Source organism: Panthera tigris, chromosome F3, assembly GCF_018350195.1.
Source record: "Panthera tigris isolate Pti1 chromosome F3, P.tigris_Pti1_mat1.1, whole genome shotgun sequence".
NCBI classification, from domain to species: Eukaryota; Metazoa; Chordata; class Mammalia; order Carnivora; family Felidae; genus Panthera; species Panthera tigris.
Genome location: NC_056678.1, coordinates 67,836,906 through 67,848,654, shown reverse-complemented (window position 1 = coordinate 67,848,654; position 11,749 = coordinate 67,836,906). Strand labels below are relative to the sequence as shown.

Here is an 11,749-nt window from a genome sequence, read left to right as displayed (position 1 = left end):
AATAAGAGGGTACTCTATGCGCTCAATTCACAAAGTTGTGCAACCATCACCAGTATCTCATTCCAGACCATTTTCATCACCCCAAAAGAAACCCTGCACCCATTATCAGACACGTCCCATTTTCCCTTGCTAAGGCAACCACCAATCTACTTTCTGTCTCTCTGGAATTGCCTATTCTGAACATTTCACACAATGGAACCATAGAATATGTGACCTTTAGTGTCTGACTTCTTTCACTTAGCATCTTGTTTTCAAGGTTCGTGCATGCGGTAGCGTGTGTCAGTGCTTCATTCCTTATTACGGCCAAATAATATTCCATTGTATGGATAGGCCAGTTTATCCATTCCTTTAGAATGGATAGTCACCACTTCTGTCTTTCCTTGGAAATTTTTTTTTTTTACATTTTATTTATATTTGAGAGAGAGAGAGGCAGAGTGTGAGTGGGGGAGGGGCAGAGAGAGAAGGAGACACAATCCGAAACAGACTGCAGGCTCCCAGCTGTCAGCACAGAGCCCGATGCTGGGCTTGAACTCACGAACCACATGATTATGACCTGAGCCGAAGTCGTACACTTAACCGGCTGAGTCACCCAGGTGCCCCCCCGGCCCCTTCCTGTGTCCAGGGCAGGTAGATCAGCCCAAACTTGGAAGATGCCAAAGTGGATTTCGCAGTCTGGGCCCGGTCCTCCCCCGCAGCAGGAAGGAGGAAAGAATGATGGTGGGCTTGCACCAGCTCTCCAGCACGTGCACCCCTGGCCTTTGGGGCACCACCTTCTACCTCCGACACTTGGAGTAATTTCTCCAAACAAAAGGATTTCCAATTGAGGAATTCTTCTGGCACTTCTAAAAATAGCTTTGTAATTTTTGTCACCTTCTTATAAGGGAAATCCATCAAGAAAGAGAAGAATGGAACAGCTGTTCAAAAGGAGGTGGTTTGGGGCACCTGGGTGGCTCAGTGGGTTGAGCATCTGACTCTTGGCTTTGGCTCAAGTCATGATCTCATGATTTTTGGGTTCGAACCCTGCATCAGGCTCTGTGCTGACAGTGCAGAGCCTGCTTGGGATTCCCTCTCTCTCTCTCTCTCTCTCTCTCTCTCTCTCTCTGCCCTTCTGCTCACTCACTCGCTCTCACTTTCTCAAAATAAATTTTAAAAAATAATAAAAGGTTGTTTAAAAAAAAAAAAAAAGACGAGGCGGCTTGTAGAGCCCCAGATCTAGCCTCAGTGAGGCCTGCCTGTACTTAGTGCTGTGTCCTTGACCGCTGAGAGGTTTCCCCCAGTGTAGTTTAAAGTACTACAGGATCCCCTCGCCGCTGTGCACCTGAGCTGGCCTCAGGAAGCCTCTGGGGCACGCCCCGCCAGAAAGGATGTGGGTAAATCGCCCCTCCGTGGGACTGTGGAGCCGTCGGGAGTGGGTGAGCCCTTCCCACTGCGAAGTCAGCTGCGACAAGGCCCAGCTGGGAGCCCGGGTCAGGCTCTGGAGGTCCCCTTAGCAAAATAGGAGGTTAGTAAAGTGTATTGATGATTCCTCAGTGCCTCAGGGGAAGCACAGTCCCAAAAGAGATCAACATTTTGTCCTCTGCTGAAAAGGCACAGGGAGAAAAAGTGCAGTTATGTAATCCCGTTAGAGAAAAACTCTTTATTCCTGTCTTCTGAAAGTACTTACGGTCAGATCCAGGGAAATTAATCCTTTTCTTCTCAAATTCTAGTCCACACCGAATTCCTTGCCATACTAAGTATTTGTGACGTAAGCTAATGCACTGATTGGCCACAACGAGGCTCCTGACCACCGAGTGTGGATTTCTGGGGGAGCCCGAGGAAGCAGGGAAACCCCTGACATCTCGGCTTATCACACACACCTCAGAGCAGCACTGCCCCACCAGATCGTGACCTTTCCCAGGGTTACAACCAGTGGGCTTGGAGGTGATCCGTAATCTACAACGGTCCTTCTCAGATGCAGGTCTCCTCAGAGTCCTGAGCAGCAGAGCGGGGGATGGGCAAAATTCTGGCGTGCGTTCCTGCCGGGCAACAAAGTCTTACAGGACTAAATGTCCTAGAGAAATAACACCTGTCAGGAAAAGGCTATGGCTTTAACATCCTCAAAATCACCGTTTGGCAGCTGTTTTAGTGATAAGTGATGCAGGCAGGAATCAGCAATGGATCCTAAAGATAGTGGGTCAAAGAGGAGTAACGGGACAGTCACATGGTCGCAGAGCAGCTCCTCACAAGACATTTGTTCGTTAGTTACAAAAGGAAGAACGCACGCGGGGGCACCTGGGTGGCTCAGTCGGTCAGCATCCCAGTCTTGGTTTCGCCTCAGATCCTGATGTTCCGGTTCGCGAGTTCGAGCCCCGCGCTGGGCTCTGTACTGACAGCTCGGAGCCTGGAGCCTGCCTAGAACTCTCTGTCTCCCTCTCTCTCTGCCCTTCCCCTGCTCTCTCTCTCCCTTTCTCTTTCTCTCTTTCTCTCAAAATAAATAAATAAACTTTAAAAAAAAGGCAGGGGGAGAATGGTACCTTCCTAGGGGAGAAACCTCACAGATACCACCTTAACTCGGTGATGGAAGATGTTAACTTCCGTCACGAGCGACAGGTGGCACGCACCTCCTGAGGGATGCTCTTAAATGAACACAGTGCCAAAAATGTTATAGCCCGAGTCCAAGCATAAGGAAATAGTAGACAAACCCAAGTTGAGAAATGTTATACAACTAAACTTTACTCCTTAAAAATACATGAGCCTAATCGTGGGAAATATCAGACAAACCCAAACCAAGGGATGTTACACAAATAACTTTTACTCTTTAGAAATATGTAACATTTAAAAATGTCATGAAATACAAAACCTGAGGAACTGTTCCCGATTCAAGGCGACTGCAAGGAGATGAGAACTGAATGTTACTCACGTCTGAGATTTCTTTTGTTATAAAAGATGTTACAGGGGACATTTAGCAGCATCTCAGTGAGGTTTCTAGACTAGATAATATTGTAGCATTGTTACTTTGTTGATTTTGATCATCGCACTGAGGTTACATAAGAATGCTCTTGTTTTTAAAGAACATTCTTGGTTTAGTGGGGGGGAGGGGGGGCACTTGGGTGGCTTAGCTGGTTAGGCTTCCAACTCTTGATCTTGGTTTGGGTCACAATCTCACCCGCATCAGGCTCTGCGCTGGCAGAGTGCACTCTCTCTCAATAAATAAATAAACTTTTTTTAAAAGCTCTTTTTTTTTTAATTTTCCGAAGTTTATTTATTTATGAGAGAGAGAGAGACAAGGTGCGAGCGGAGGAAGGGGAAGAGAGAGAGAGAGGGAGAGAGAGAGAATCCCAAGCAGGCTCTGCACCATCAGCATGAAGCCCGATGCAGGACTTGAACTCACGAAGCCGTGAGATCATGACCTGAGCGGAAGTCAGACATGCTCAACAGACTGAGCTACCCGGGCGCCCCTTAAAAATTGTTTTTTAAAACATTTTAATGTCTATTTATGAGAGAGAGAGAGAGACAAGGTGCAAGCGCGGGAGGGGCAGAGAGAGAGGGAGACCCAGAATCCGAAGCAGGCTCCAGGCTCTGAGCTGTCGGCACAGAGCCCGACGCGGGGCTCAACGCATGAACCGCAAGGTCGTGACCTGAACCAAAGTCCGAGGCTCAACCCACTGAGCCACCCAGGTGCCCCTAAATTTTTTTTTTTTTAATAAGGAAAGAGAAGACAGTCTTTCCCGAGGATTTTTGGACCCAGAGAACTGTGGTTGTGAAAGGTTGTCACTCGTGCTGTGTCAGGGCGCAGGGGACTGCGTTGGGCTCTGACCGGGCAGAGGAACTGGTCCGTGCAGAGATGCGGCAGCAGGAACCACATGAAAAGTGAAAGAATAAACATTGCTTCCTGAGGGCCGCAGCGTCTTCCCGTTATTTCCCGAGTCCAGTCGGGTCTGCTCAAACTCTAAAATCGCACCTCTGGACCTACTCTTTCTTTTTTAATTTTAACTGGGCTCCACGACGAGCACGGGGCTGGGACTCACTACCCTGAGGTTAAGTGCCGCATGCTGTACCCTGAGCCCGCTGGGCGCCCCTGGCTCTACTCTTCCGTGCTGCCTGCTGCAGCAAAGGAAGGAAAGCGGAGGTGAGGACGGGTGGGGCAAGGGTGAGGGTTTTCAAGCATCCTGGCGTAACCGACATCATCCTTCCCTTTGAACGTGTTTCATCACTGGAGGCAGCTCAGGGCAATCTCTGTTCTTTGCAGTAAAGGAGGCCTGCGGAAAACCCCGGAGGAAGGGAGTGACCCATGGGGCGGATCTGAGAGGGGGGTGCAGGTACTCAGAGCCCCTGGGCAACCCAGGGGGGACACGAGGGCGAGCCTCGCCCGGAGCAAGTGGAGTCTGCACCGTGAGGAGGAACACACTGCAAAGCCTGGAGGCTGCGCGGGCAGGACCTGGCGGTGGGGTGGACGGGGCAGTGGTGCTGAGCAAACAGTGGAGATGCCGGGGAGGGACAGCGGCCCCGGCCTGGCGGCCACCAGGACTCTTTCCTCCGTGCTGTCCTTGTGCACAAGGACGCACCCTGCTTCGGTGTTGGCTGGCACCCCACTGTACGAACTTACCACTGTTGGCTTCCCATTCACCTGATGCGTAAGCTCAGGTGCGTAAGCAGCTCATCCATACGACTTGTTGTCCGCGTGAAGCTACGTCAGATGAAGTGTCTGTGAACATTGGCGTACAAGTCTTCATGTGAACGTATACCCTGATTTCTCAGCGTAAGTGCCTGGGAGCGGGATGCCTAGGACATATGAAGCATATGTTTAACTTTTTAAGAAAACACCGACTTGGTTTGGGCTCGAACTCACGAACCACAGGATCGTGACCCGAGCCGAAGTGGGACGCTCAACCAACTGAGCCACCCAGACGCCCCGAGAAACCCTTGAGTTGTTTTGCGAAGCGATTATATCATTTTACGTTCCCGCCACTTCCTTGCTAGCGCTTGCTGTGGGCAGTTTTTCATCTTAGACATCCTCCGAGGGATGCGTTACAGCTCATCGTGGTTTGAGTTTGCATTTCCCTAATGGCCGATGCTGTCCAGCATCTTCTCAGGGCCGCTTTGGTATCCCCACATCGTCTTTGATGAAGTATCTGCTCAAATCCTTTGCCCATTTGAAAAATAAAGTTGTTTTCTCATTACTGAAATTTTTTAATGTTTATTTTTTTATCTGTGAGAGAAAGGGGGGAAGGGGAGAGGCAGAGAGAAATGGGGACAGGGACCTGAAGCAGGCTCTGTGCTGACAGCACAAACCATGAGATCACGACCTGAGCCAAAGTCAGCCGCTTAACCTACTAAGCCACCCGGGCCTAGCCCCAAGAGCTCTTTAGGTATTCTAGATATATCCTTTATCGGATCTCTGGTCTGCAAATGTTTTGTTTCAGTCTGTGGCTTGTCTTTTCATTTTCTTCACAGTGTTTCTCAAAGAGCAGAAGTTCTTAATTTCGATGAAGTCCAATTTATCAGCTTTTGCTTTTGTAGATTATGTTTTTGATGTATCTTAGAAATCTTTGCCCGACCTAAGGCCACAAATTTTCTCCTTTGTTTTCTGGTAGAAGTTTTGGGGTTTTAGGTTTTCCATTTGGATCTATGATCCTCTGAGTTCATTTTCGTGCATGGTGTGAGGTAGGGATTGGAGGTCTCTTGTACACACTCTTTTTTTTTTACTGTGGATATTCAACTGTTACATAAGCATTTGTTGAAAAGACTGTGCATTCTTCAATGACTTTCTTTGCACCTTTGTCAAAATCCAAGTGGCCATAAGCGTGTGGGTCTATTTCAGGACTCCCGGTTCTGCTGCACTGACGTTTGTCCTTTTGCTGGTACCACACCGTCTTGACTACTGTTGCTATAGTTTGAGTACACCAACTTTACCTTTTTGCAAAATCGTGTTGGCGATTCTACAAAATCGTTTGGCTCTTTGTGTTTCCATATGAATTTCTGAATCTGCTTGTCAATTTCTATTTTTAAAAAGGCCCGCTAGAGTTTTTATTAGAATTGCATTAAATCTACATACCAATTATAAGGAGAAGTGATATCTCGTTGAGTCTTGCAGCACATGAACTCATTTATACCGCTCCGTTTATTTAGGTCTTCCTTCCTTCCTTCCTTCCTTCCTTTTCCTTAAGTAATCTCTGCACCCAAAGTGGGGCTCAAACTCATGACTCATGATCAAGAGTCAACTGCTCTACCAACTGAGCCAGCCAGACACCCCTATTTAGGTCTTCTTTAATTTCTCATGGCAGCATTTCGTAGTTTTCAGTGTACCGGGATTGCACGTCTTTTGTCAAATTTATCCCTAAGATTTTTATTTTTATTTTTGATGCTCTGCCAGTTTCATTTTAATGTGGACAATGAAAGACAGGTCTCTATCTCTGCCTTTGCAATTTTCCTGTAAGTCTAAGACTATTCCCAAATATAAAGTTGAGAGAGAGAGATTGATCTGGAACTTGCCCACGAACCTTGAAGCTTCCCATGCCCCTTACTGAAACTGCAGTGAGTCTCTGCAGACGTGGGGAGGTGTGGCAAGGTGGTTGGCGGGGGGGGACGTGGGGGGGGTCTGGATTAGGGTCAGGTGTCCTGCTCCTACCATCTACCATCCCCGCAGCATCTGAACATCTGTCTCTACCACAAGTGCAAATGCAAGGCTCCCTTCTCCTGCGCTGGGGGCCTGGGCGATGGGGAGTAGTTCTGTCCCTCCTGCCTCCCGTTCCCCTTTACCAAGATTTGGGAGTGCACGCGCAGGGGTGTGGGGCTGGAGAGACGTGTGGGCTAAAGCTGGTGACTGAGGGGCAGGCCCAGTCCCCAGAAGTCCTTCTTATGTAAGGCAGATGCCATAATCTACCACTGCATGTCCTGGGACTCCAACTGAGATAGAAAACCGGCTGGTAAAGCCTGGCTTCAGAGGATAATAGGAACGCGAGGAATAACGAAATCCTTTCATGGGATCCGGGGCCTCCCGTCTCCCGGCGGTTGTGTACAAAGACCGTCTGGAGAGGAGTTGGCTATTGTCCATCCATCCACATCCTGGTGCTGTCTCCCTTGAAGACTAGGAGTGTCCCAAGGGCAGGGCCTGGCGCTTGGGGCCCTGCAGAAGGGGGTAGAGATTATAGGGGGAAAGAAATGCCTAAAGGGTTTCGTGATGTCTTGGAGAGCGCTAGATTCTAGAAGTCAAGAGACTTTCATCTCACGTCCTGACTCTGCCACGAGTTCTCTGGTGGCCTTGGGCAACTCACTTTCTCTCCTTACCGTTTTTTAAATGTTTATTTATTTTGTGAGGTACCTGGTGGCTCAGTCGGTTGAGTGTCCGACTTTGACTCAGGTCAGGATCTCGCGGTTTGTGAGTTCAAGCCTCGCATCGGGCTCTGTGCTGACAGCTCAGAGCCCGGAGCCTGATTCGGATTCTGTTGTCTCCCTCTCTCTGCCCCTCACCCACTCACACTCTGTGTGTGTGTCTCTCTCTCTCAAAACTAAGTAAACATTAAAAAAACAATGTTTATTTATTTTGAGAAAGAGAGAGTGAGAGCGGGGAAGGGAAGAGAAAGACAGGGAGAGAGAATCCCAAGCAGGCCTCTGTCAGCGCAGAGCCTGACTCAGGGCTCAGACTCAGGAACTGTGAGATCAGGACCTGAGCCGACATCAAGAGTCGGATGCTTAACCGACTTTCTCTCCTTATTAAAAGAGAGGTTGAATTAGATGATCTTAGCGATCCCAACCATCTCAGAAAGTATATGAGAAGACCATATATTTCTTTTTTTTGTCTCCCCTGCATCTAGCACAGGACCTGACACATAATAAGGGTTCAAGAAATGCTGTGGACAGTGAATGAATGAATGAATGAATGAACACCTGAACTAACAAAATAAAAAAAATAAAAGGATCCAAAGTGAAGTTCTTAGATGAGCCAGCTGGTGGCATCACCTCTCTTTGTGACCACAGGTGCTGCTAGTGTCAGAACAAGGAAAGGACTCAGATTAGAAATGAATCAAGAACAAACGATCAGAGGACCAGATATTTCAGGGACGCCTGGGTGGCTCAGCCGGTTAAGCCTCAGACTTCGGCTCAGGTCATGATCTCGCGGTTCATGAGTTTGAACCCCACATGGGGCTCTGTGCTGACGGCGTGGAGCCTGCTTGGGATCCTCTGTCTCCCTCTCTCTCTGTCCCTCCCCTCTTCTCGCAGTCTCTCTCTCAAAAAGAAATAAAATTTTAAAAATAACAAAAATATTTTTAAAAATGGGTAGCAGAACCCTGGAATTCTGACCCACTTCTGTTCTCCATCAAAGAGAAAATAAGTCCAATGCACTGACCAGTTCACGGCCATCCATCGTGCTGCTGGGTGGCTGGAAGAATACACATGGCCCTGACACAGAGGGGGACTGGCACAGAGAGGGACTGGCACAGAGGGGGACTGGCACAGAGGCACCCAGGAACAGTCCCTAAGGCCAGCAGGTGGCCTGTGGGGCTCACCTGAACTTGGGCTCGGTATGTCCCTTCTGCCACCCACTCCATACCCACCCCTTGCTGCATGACCCAAACATGCTGGCGCCCAGTCTGGGTCTCTCCTGGAGGTTCATCACACCCACTGCTGATTGGTGTTCCAGAAGGGCCCTTCTCCTCCCCAGCACTCCAAGGGAATTGGAGTTCAAGCATCTTAATTAGCTGGCAGAGGGCAGGAAGGTGTTGAATGTTTTGGAACGCTTGAAAGAAAGCCCTCTCTTATCTACCCACCTCCCACCTTCTCTTTTTCCCCATCACAGCACATTTTGCAAAGGATACGGGTATGGGCACAGAAGGGGAAGACCCAGTGAGGCATTTTTACCAGTTAGGACTGAGATCACGGGGAGACAGGATGAGGTGTGGGTGTGGGTGTATCTCAGGATCCATGCGTCTCTGACATGGGCTCGGGGATTGGAGGAGAGGGTGGGGGTCCCGCTGGCCTCTGACTCCACAGACTAGAGCAGGAAAGGGTGAAACGGCAGGGGGTGACAGGCTGGCAGGACAGCTTCAGACTCAGGAGCAGCGCTGAGGGCGGGCCACTCAGGTCCCCACAGGCTGTGCTCCGGGAGGGGGCGATGAACAGGAAGCTGTGACTCCCCCACTTTCTCTCCCAGCCCTTAGCCTCAAGGTCACTTGCTGCCATGAATTCCGACCCGTGTTTTAGTTGGCACCCTTCCCTGGGCATGGTGACAACAGATAGCTGTGCTGCACCCCGCTCCTTTCCAGCAGAACACCTCAAATTTTCCTTTGAAATAATAATCATTCACACAAAGAGCAACCTACAAAGTGCTTCCTGACATGCTTTATCTCATTGAATCACGCCAGTCCTGTGGAGCAGAACCTTCTGTGTGAAAACGCTAACAAGAAAACGGAGGCTCAGGAGAGTGAAGTAACTTACCCAAGTCACACAGCCAGTGAGGAGCAGACCTGGAACTCCAGAACCATCCGGATTCCGTGCCCTCGTGCCCACCCCGCCCCCGCCCCCAGGCCCCAAGACAGCACTTTCTGCAGAGAAGGGGGTCCCCGCGCCAGGTCAGGAAAGGAGGGGGCTCCAAGTTTGGCTCCTGTCATCCCTCAGACGGGGTACCCCTGGCCCTCGCCCTGCGCGGAGGCTTGGGTCTGCCCTCCCCAGTGGCTGACTCCCCTTTGTCCCCCCTCCTCTCTACCCGGTAGAGCCCTTACCGCTCACAGGTGCACACCGGCCCGCGCACCTGCCCCGGCGGCCTGCGCTCCCATCCGGTGGCCCCTCCAAGACCGGCGGAGGGTGGGGCGCAGCCTGTCCCTTCCCCCGTCCCCGGCGGGGGCGTGGCGGGGGCGTGGCTCGCGGCCGCTCGGGCCCCGAGGGAGGCGCCTGCACCCCAGCAGCTCGGCCCCGCTGCCCCGAGGCCAGTTCCTAGCCCCGAGGGTCACGGTCGCCCCGACCCATGGGTCTGTGGGGGCGGCCGGCTTGCAGGGAAACCTGGTGGTGCTGTGGGTGCTGGGAGCTGTGCCTGGCGAGCCCCCGGCCCCCTTCCGACACTTTTGTCTTCGACCTGGCCCTGGCGGGCCTGGGGCCGCCCTCACTCTCCCCTTCCGGGCACCTGAGTCCGCCCTGGACTTCCGCCGGCCCGAAGTGCCCTCTGCAAGATGGCCCCGAAGGCCACTGTCCTCCACGTCTGCGCCAGCGTCCCCCTCACCCCCGGCGCATGGTGGCCGTGGCTGCCGGACCAGGCACCCGCCTCTCGCTTTCCTGGCCCTGCATGGCCACCCTGGCGGTGTGGATGGTGGCCGTCCCGGTGACGGTGCCCACGACTGTTTTGGGGCCGAGGGTGAGGTGTGGGGCACCCGTCTGTCCGCTGCACTGCCACGGCAGGTACTGGCCGGGGGGGTGCTGGCTTTCGTGGTCCCCGGGTCCCCTGGCTACCACCTGCTGCTGCTGTCGCTGGGCAACGGCAGAGTGGCAGGGGCGTGGCCCACTGTGTCCCTACCCTGGAGGCCTCTTTCTTCCTCTGCCGCTTCCCCAACCACCTGGACGCTCTCATGGAGTGCTGGTGACGTCTGACCTGGTGCTCTGGGATAGCATCTGTCTACGCCATCCATACCCCCGTCTTCCCTGTCACCACACGGCAACGGCTGCCTGAACCCCGTGCCGTCCTGAGGCAGGAGCCTGATGGGCCCTGGCAGATGCCTTCAGTGATCTGTGAGCAAGGCTGCGACCCTAGGGCCCGGGCCGGCTGGAACTGGGGGCCCCAAAGACCATAGGCAGGTGGTGGGGGGAGAGCACTCTGCCAGGAGAGAGGTCCTTCTACCATGGCCACCGACTTGGACAAAGGGACACCTGGGGGAAGGGTGTTGAACACCCTACCCTCCTTTTCTGGGCTCCGCCAGGGGCAGAACCCTGCACCCTAGGGATTGCTGGTGTGGGCTGCGGCACCCTCTGGGAGTCTCTGATCTCTTCTGGGTGTGGTGGAATGTGGGGTCACGTGGGGGAGCTTAGGTCTTTGCTCACCTGGAGGTATGGGTAGGACAAGGGGAAGGAGGAAGGTTGGAGAATAACCTGTATCATCCACGACTGTCTGGACGCTTCCACCTCTGGTTCAGTTGCCCCGTTTCTGCCTTTTGTGAGCATTCTCAGGAAAATTCCCAAGGGTCCTAGACTAAGGGGTCAGAGGTCAACACACCAGCACCTGTTTCCCTCTGTCTGCCCTCCCCGACACGCCTACCCTCACCCCAAATAGGGTGTACCCTTGCTCTCTGGTGCCAGAGCCAAAAGTGCCCTCCCCCTGGCCATCTCCACCGTACAGCATCCCAGTGGTGCCCAGAGAAACCTGGGGCCTGCAGACCTCAGCTGAGAAAGCGGAGTCCTCGGGCAGGGGGATGCCCTGCGTGAGTCCTGCTGGTCTCTGGCATCAGCCCAGGCCCAAGTGTAAACACCCTGTGTGTCCATCGTTAAACCAGGATTTGGAGGGAGAAGTGGGGAGAAGGCAAGGATGTGGGTGGGGCATAGGGAGGAGAGAGACGGGGGAGGGATTGGGAGAAGAGGGGGCTGCAGGTACGTCCAGAGAAGTGGGAACCAGAGAGTCGGAGGCTCGTGAGGGTGTCCCTCCCTCCTGTCCCAAGTGTGCAGCTCAGAGGATCAAAGCACCCAGGATCACATCCTAGCTCTGACGCTAACCAGCGGAGGGACCTCGGTAAGTGACTTGTCTCTACTGGTTTTCACATCTGTAAAGTGGGGTGTTGAGGATTCAACGGTA

At 52.4% G+C, this 11,749-nt stretch overlaps 1 long non-coding RNA gene across 3 annotated transcripts; it reads right to left on the bottom strand.

Annotated features, from left to right (window-relative positions):
- Nucleotides 1-3,634: 3,634 nt before the first annotated feature.
- On the bottom strand, nucleotides 3,635-9,799 carry LOC122236010. 3 transcript variants are annotated; one of them, XR_006214210.1, is made up of 4 exons: nucleotides 9,699-9,799; nucleotides 8,839-8,971; nucleotides 4,586-4,761; nucleotides 3,635-4,238 (listed from the first exon to the last, which is right to left on the bottom strand). It is a non-coding gene; the product is annotated as an uncharacterized LOC122236010 (long non-coding RNA). The 3 variants fall into 3 exon arrangements; XR_006214209.1 differs by lacking the exon at nucleotides 8,839-8,971; XR_006214208.1 differs by lacking the exon at nucleotides 9,699-9,799 and having other exon boundaries at nucleotides 8,839-9,468.
- Nucleotides 9,800-11,749: the final 1,950 nt, after the last annotated feature.